The 8034-nt window shown below is 39.6% G+C and overlaps 1 pseudogene; it reads left to right on the plus strand.

Annotated features, from left to right (window-relative positions):
- The first annotated feature begins 5840 nt into the window (after nt 1-5840).
- On the plus strand, nt 5841-7317 carry LOC123253954 (annotated as a pseudogene).
- Nucleotides 7318-8034: the final 717 nt, after the last annotated feature.

Consider the following 8034-nt stretch of genomic DNA (forward strand, 5'->3'; position numbering starts at 1 on the left):
GATTTACTTATTGGGAAAAAGTCCTAAATTGGAAATCCCAAAGAACTGTAAATGAGTGCAGCCTGGGGACAGCTCTCTGACTATGAGGTTTTTTTAAATTTTGTTTTTGTTAAAGAACACTGGCAGATGTCAGAAATATGAACTCAAGAGAAAGAGGCAGGGGTCAGTCAGATGATTCAATGGATTAAGAGCCAGGCCTGGAGATGGGGGATTTGGGGTTCAAATCTGAACTCAGATACTTTCTAGCTATGTGACCCCAGGGAAGTCACTTAATTCTAATTGCCTTAGTCCTTACTGCTCTTCTGCCTTGGAACCAATACTTAGTATCAGTTCTAAGGCAAAGAGTAAGAGTTTTTGAGAGAGAAAAAGAGAGTTAGAGTAGGTACATAGATAGATAGATAGATAGATAGATAGATAGATAGATAGACAGACAGACGAAAAGATATATAAGTAGATAGAAAGATAAAGATAGATGGATGGACAGACAGAGAGTAGGTAGGTAGATAGACAGATAGATGGATGGATGGATAGAGAGTAGATGATAAATAAATAGATAGATGGGTGGATGTATGTATGTATGTATGTATGTATGTATGGATGGATGATAGGTCATTATGTCTTTTGTGCTTCCACTTCTCAGTTCATTTTTTAGAGGTGAACATTTACAAGTTATTCTTAAAATATTAAATCTGTAGCTATAAATAATGTTCTTTTGGTTCTTCTCATTTCATTCTTCATTATCTCATATAATTCTTTTCGAGTTCTTAAAAATTAATCTGCTCAAGGGCAGCAAGGTGGCTCAGTAGACTAAGAGCCAGGCCCAGAGACAGGAGGTCTTTGTTTCAAATCTGGCCTTAGATACTTCCTTTGTGACTCTGGGCAAGTTACTTACCCCCATTCTCTAGCCCTTACTGTTATTTTGACTAGTAACCAATTTTTTTTTTTTATCCTGGGACTCCATTCTAGGAGCATAGGGCCACAACCAGTAGGCAATGGGTCGCTCAGGGTCACCCAGCTGGGAAGTGTCTGAGCCCGGATTTGAACCTAGGACCTCCTGTCTCTAGGCCTGGCTCTCAATCCACTGAGCTAGCCCAGCTGCCCCTACTTTAGGTTGCAGTTTCTGTAGCAGATGTAGTTTTTACAGGGTGGGGTTGCTAGCCCCACGCCCAACCCTCCTCCTTTTTCATCCTTAGCCCAGGAGTGGTAAGGGTGGGCGATAGGGGTCAAGTGACTTGCCCAAGGTCACACAGCTGGAAGTGTCCAAGGCCGGACTTGAACCTAGGACCATTTTTTTTTTTTGCACAGTATTAATTCTAAGAAAGAGAGAGTTTTTAAAAAAAAATTAATCTAGTTATCATTTCTTATGGCACAGCCCAGTTCCCCTTACTGTTAGTACTTTTCCTCTGAGATTATCTTCAGTTTATTCTGTAAATGTCCTGTTTGAACATAATTGTTTGCACTTTGTCTTCCCCATTACATGGTCATCTTGAAGGCATGTGTTGTTCTTTGTATCCACCTTGCTTACTTGCACATTGTCTGGCATCATAAATGCTTAAGGTTTGTTGACTTGACTTCATTGAAATAGGACTAACACCATTTCTTCCTGGGGCATATATGTGTGACATAATGAAGGGAAGCGGCCATGAGAATCCTTTCTCTCCCAAGTTAGAGAATGCTCCATATTACTTTTATTCTGTCCCATGTAAGTATCAAATGCCTGAATCCTGAGATTCTGTAACCTATTCTAAAAATCAGAATTTCTTCTCTATTCTCTGTGAGCCTTTGGCTGAAAACAATAAAATCTGGCCTGGTTTTCAGTATCTAACCTTGGTTTTGTTTAAATGTGAATTTAAATTGAATATTCATTTCCTCTTGGAAAAATAGCATTTTTAAAAGAATTTAAGTTTAATTAATTAATTAATTAAGAATATTTTCCCATGGTTACATGGTGAATCATGTTCTTTCTCTCCCCTCCTCCCACTCCCCCCCTCCTGTAGCCAACAAGCAATTCCACTGGGTTTTACATGTGTCGTTGATCAAGATCTAGGGAAAATAGCATTTTACCTGAGCCTGAACAGGCTGAATAAAGTAGAGAAAAATGATGTCACTCTCCAGATAATTGAAGCCACCTCAAAATTTTTTGTTCTCGTCAGGAAAAGCACTCTTTTTTTTGGCCTGAATTATCTAGACTGTCTGTCCACAGTGGTTGAACTTACTGGATAATGCATTGCCTGCCTGTTTATTCTCCTTTGCCTATGAGGACGCAGCCAGACTGTGGTCTGGGCTCCTTCCATCCAGATATCTACTGTGACAAGATGTCCCTGAATTATAACCACAGGGAGAAAAAAAGGTTTTTGAAAGAGTATCTAAGGAGCCACAATCTTTACTGTGGAGAGACAGCACTGCACAGAGAAAGAGCATTGGCTCCAGAGTCAGAACGTAGGTTCAAATCCTGCCTCTGATACTTAGTAAACATATGATCTTAGGCAAATCACTCAACCTCCCTGGGTCGCCTAATCTTCATCTGGAAAATGAGGGAGGTGCACTAGATGTCCTCTGAAGTTTCCTTCCAGGTCCAGGTCTATCAACCACTAAGAATAGATGGATTTAGTAGCATAAGCAGAAATGTTCTGGGTCTTTGGTGTGTTAATGTCTGCTCAAAGAGGGTCCCTAGGAAGTATAATTTGGATATTTTTAGAACAGCACAATGAGTCTGATATGTGTTACATATTCCATCTCTATATCTCTCTTCTCTTCAACCCTGTGTGATGATAGAAACCATTCCCTAAATTTGTCCAATCCTGCACCCCATTTTGTGTGGGTATACATTGTGGGACATAGGGTCATGGAGGATAAGAGGTGTGGGGTTCTCTCTCTGTCTCTCTGTCTCTGTCTCTGTCTCTGTCTCTCTCTCTGTCTGTCTGTCTCTCTCTCTCTCCACTGGAGGGCTTTGCTGGCTAAGCAGTTTGGCAGGCTTCGGATTTCAGCTTAGAGTATTTTTCTAGATAGGTGAGATTTTCTGTCCCCTTCCTACATTTCTTTTTTTTTCCCTGTATCTCCATTTTTTATTAAAATTACATTGTTAAAAAGCTACTAACAGACTCCTGAATTGAGAGTTGATTTTATAAGGGTGACTACAATATTTTATTAATATTACATTTAATAATTTTACTTTCATTTATTACACCTGCCTTCCCCAACACGGCTTCGAGATTAATAGTTCTTTCACTATATAAAAAAGGCTAAATGTAGACAAGAATGAAGAATCAATGGGTGCATTGGATAGAACTTCAGGTGTGGAGTCAGGAAGACCTGAGTTCAAATCCAGTCTTAGATACTAGCTATATGACTGTGGGCATATCATTTAACCCTGTTTGCTGTGGTTTCCTCATCTGTAAAATGAGCTGGAGAAGGAAATGGAAAATCATTCCAGTATCTTTGCTAAAAAATCCCAAATGAAATCATGAAGAGTCAGACATGACTGAAATGATAAAGAATCAAATGCTCAGAACTATGAAATTTTAGAACCTTCAAGTTTATCTACTTCAACCCTCTCATCTTATAGATTAAGAAACTAAGGCCCTGTAGAAAGAGTAAAACGTATTATGGTTGAACTGAATATTCAAAAGTGGGTGGTTGCCAGGAATAAATATATATCAATTACAAATTATTTTTTAGCAATTTATTTATAAAATATAGGGAGAGAGTGAAAGTAGAGAAATGAGAAGAGGGCAGAGTAAGAGATCTAGCTTAAGGAGCTAGACTGTGTGTTCAAGCCCTGCCTTTACTCCAGCAGGGCTCCAGAGGCCCCAGCCAGAGAGCCTAAAGGTCAATTAACAAGAGTTTTAGCCATGAGACCTCCTTCCAATCAAGGAGCCCCGCTGGAGGCTACTACCTCCAGGGAAGCTAAGGAAGGGAGTCAGCCTTTTTCACTCCTCCACGTCATAGTTCTAAGGAGAAATATAAAGCAGGTCAAGGTCCTCAGTCAGAACTCCTCCAGGTCCAGTTCAAGGTGGAAGAGAGAACGAGCCCCAGAAGTTCTTGCAATTTATAAAGACCATTCCTTTCGTCACTTCCTATGCCTTCCTCCCATTTTATGTGTACCAATCACAACAAAGGTTTTGCTTAGGACTGCCCAGGGGCAGTCAGTTGATTCTGATTCATCACCATTCTTGCACACATGTGTCACAGACCTCCCCCAATTGATGATTAAGTGAGATGTTTACACTTTAGGTGATTAAATCTAAAAATAGACAGAGTAGGATTAATCCCATCTTCACAGCCCACAGAGGTTAAATAATTGACTTAATAGCAACTAATTAGTTAGCTGCAAATGAAGGACTAGATCACAGCACTATAGGTACCATGATGGGCTCATGAACCCTAAGGTATCAGATTTTTCTTCAAAGTTCAGTCACTTTTGCGTATCAAATCTATTTTCACAAAATTCTATGCAATCCCTGGGCAATGCTTTCTCAGTAGTAAAAGGAAGTGTTGCTTAGTGGATAGAATTCTTCACCTGTAGTCAGAAATACCTAGGTTCAAAATTTTCCTCCAACCCTTATTATATGAACATGAGCAAATCAACCCTTATGAGCATCAGTTTCTATATCTGTAAAATGGGAATAATAATACCTGAAATCAGGAGTGTGCTAGAACCAGCTCCAACCAATAAGCCAATTGTTAAGTTTTCAGTATGAGCTTTCACATCTTGGAAATTGTCAGATGCTATAGGTCAGGGCTTGATTTATTGTCTTGTTGATTGTCTAGACTTAAGAAAGTGTTGGAGAAATGTTAATAATGCAAATTAAACTTAAAAGTATGTTGCTTTTACATTTTTTCTGAAGATCCAGTTGTTAAACATTTATTAGTCCACCCCTGCCTATAATACTTACCTCACTAGGTAGCTCATAAAAATGAACTAATATAAGTAAAGCACTTGGCAAATTTTAAAGCATTATATAAATACCAACATTATTTTTAATGAACCAGATCAGAACAAGGAAATATTTCACCAAAATATTTGTTCTTAGGTAGTTAGTTGAAGTCTCTAAGTTTTGTGCCATGCCTTGGAAATACCAAATTTTTCTCTCTTCAACACCTTGACTTAAAAACTTGGTAACTGATGCCTTATTATCTTTAACTCCTCTTTAAAAGTACAGGGATGGAAACATCATCAGGCACATTTTTGGACAGAAAAGGTTCAGGGAGAAAGAGGTGACCAGTGCCAGGCCAATGGGTGCCAACACTTTGCACAGATAATGCACTGGGGCTTTCCTTTCACAGCAGATTTGTGTCCACCCTGAACCTGGTCACAACACATTTTAGGGACTGCAGTGTAGTCACCTTTTATTCAAACTGTAGAAATACCACAAAAGAATAAAACATCTAAAATAAAAGTTGAGGCAGGGGAGGACTTGCCTTCCATAGTCTTTTCCACAAATGTTCCATTTCTGAGAATCTCTTTTCCTGTCTTGAATACATATTTTTGTTTGTCCAAAATTGTTTTCATATTGTCTACTTCATTAGATTGTGAGCTCTTTGAGGGCAGGCATTTGTCTTGTACCACTTAAGAAATTTTCGTTACCTGACTGACCATTCCTGGCTACTTATTCTTATATTGCAATATATATTCTTTGTTTTGTCTTCTACAGACTCAGATTTAGAAAGAATCTCATAAGAATCCTAATCCCTCTGATGCCTGAGCATGCAGGGGAGATACCTAACAAGTGGCTATCCACCCTGGCCTCTGTCTTCCTCTTACCATCCGCTGAAACTTCAAGTGACTGACCAGAGCCATAGAATCCTCCCCTCCAGGGCCCTTCCTTATCCACCCCATCCCAGCTTTTCCCCTTTTGAAAACACAAAGAATAATGTCCTTACATCAGTTTTTACTAGAGCAAATCACCTGCCGTGCTCGGAAAAGAGACCATACTGTATAATTGTAAATTACTTGTACTTTTGAACTACATTACCCAGGAGCCCACTGACTTCCTGTCATTACATGCTGTCATAGACAGGAGATAAATTGAGAGAAGCTGGGTGTCTAGCTCTCTTTCCTTCCTATGAGGGCAGCTGTGAATGTGGGACTTTTGAACAGGTAGATCAACTTGGGCACATGTTTTATTTTGTTATCTTTTTATTCCTTTACTTCTAGTGATTATAAATAAATCTTATAAAAATATAATATTTGAAGTTATTGTTATATATTCATTTTAATTTTTATAGTACCCAAATTGTCCTTAGCTCTAATAATCATAAAATCCACATCTATTAGAAGAACGGGAGCCAATGGGTGAAAGCCCATGAACTGAAGGAACACAATGGACTCCTTACAGGTATTAACTGGACTCCCAAGAGCAATAGAATTCTAACTTTGGGGCAGACCCCAATGCCTATGTCTGGAGTGAGAAAGATGGACTCTGGAAGCCAACCTTGGTCACCCTGAGGATTATTTGTGTAGTCACCTTTGTGAAATGGTCTCCCCTGGAGAATAAATTTGCTGTAGGTTGCAGAGCTCAACTTATTTCTGTGTGCTCCTTTGAATCCAAAGATGACTGGTGGGTGATCACCAGTCATTTTTGGTGACAAAAAAGTCAGTTCATTATACAGTCCTTAGTTCAGACTGGCACTCCAATGATGTTTTGCTGGCCATTGGATCTTGTGACTTCAAATGCAAAGTATTTTCTGCCTATGTTAAAGAAGTTGGTGAAAGTTCTCCATGGAATACCAAGATGCCTTTTGGTCAGCTGATGTCAGAATTTGGTGGTACTGGAAGTGGTGGTCGGGTCCATGGGGTCAGTTTCTCTTCCAGTGGGAACCACCTCATTTGGGTCAGCCAACATAGCACTGTATTAGTTGCTGATGCCTCTAAAAACACGATGGTTTCACAGCTGAAAACAGAGTTCCTCCCACTCCTGAGTGTGCCGTTTGTCTCTGAGAATAGCCTTGGTGACTGCTGGCCATGACTGCTGCCCAATGCTATTTAATTGTGATGATTGTGGCTCCTTGGCCTTTGTCTCCAAGTTAGGCATTCCAATACAGAGCATTCAGTGCAACATCTCTGCCATGGAACGATTCTGAGACATGGACAAGAGAGCCACAACCAAGGATCACAACAATGCTCTAAACACACTACACCAAAACAGTATCACCTGAGTGTCTACTTGGGAAGTGGACAAGCAAGACGGCTGCAAATTTTGTACCAGTGGCATTGATGGATCTATGACAATTTGGGATTTCAGGACTTTAGAGTCTTTGAGGGGCTATGAATCATGTGAAGTTGTATTTTTATTCTTTAGCATGACAGACATCTGACAGAATGCGGCTCCAGCATTTGCAAGAAGATGGGAAAGACCTCACCACAAGTCAACATTGAGAAAATACCCCTTGCAGATGTTTTGTTATCAAAAACAAACAAACAAACAAACAAAAAACCCTTACCTTCCATCATAGAATCAATACTGTGTATTGGTTCTAAGGCAGAAGACCAGTAAGGGGTAGGCAATGGGGGTCAAGTGACTTGCCCAGGGATACACAGCTAGGAAGTGTCTGAGGTCATATTTGAACCCAGGACCTCCCATCTCTGGGCCTGGATCTCAATCCACTGAGCCACCCAACTGCCCCCACTAAGGGTTTTTTTAAAAATAAAAAAAAATCAGCAATGATATCTTTTTGATTTGGTTATTTCATTCTATTATTGACTAAAGTTATTCTTTTAAGGATTTTATTATGGGAACTTGTCACCCTTGATTAAAGGATGATTTTATGTAAATTGTCTGCTAGAAAAATTAAAAAAATACAAAAACACACAAAGAAGAACTTCATAGGGAACAGCTAGGTAGCTCAGTGGGTAGAGAGTCAGGCCTGGAGATGGAAGGTCCTGGATTTAAATCTGGCCTCAGACCCATCCTCACTGTGTGACCCTGGGTGAGTCATTTAACCTCAATTGCTTAACCCTTGTCTTTTTTCTGCCTTGGAACCAATACTAAATTCTAAGATAGAAGATGAGGGTTTAAAAAAATAATTCTATGG

The sequence above is a fragment of the Gracilinanus agilis genome, chromosome 1 (genome assembly GCF_016433145.1).
Source record: "Gracilinanus agilis isolate LMUSP501 chromosome 1, AgileGrace, whole genome shotgun sequence".
In the NCBI taxonomy this organism is placed as follows: domain Eukaryota; kingdom Metazoa; phylum Chordata; class Mammalia; order Didelphimorphia; family Didelphidae; genus Gracilinanus; species Gracilinanus agilis.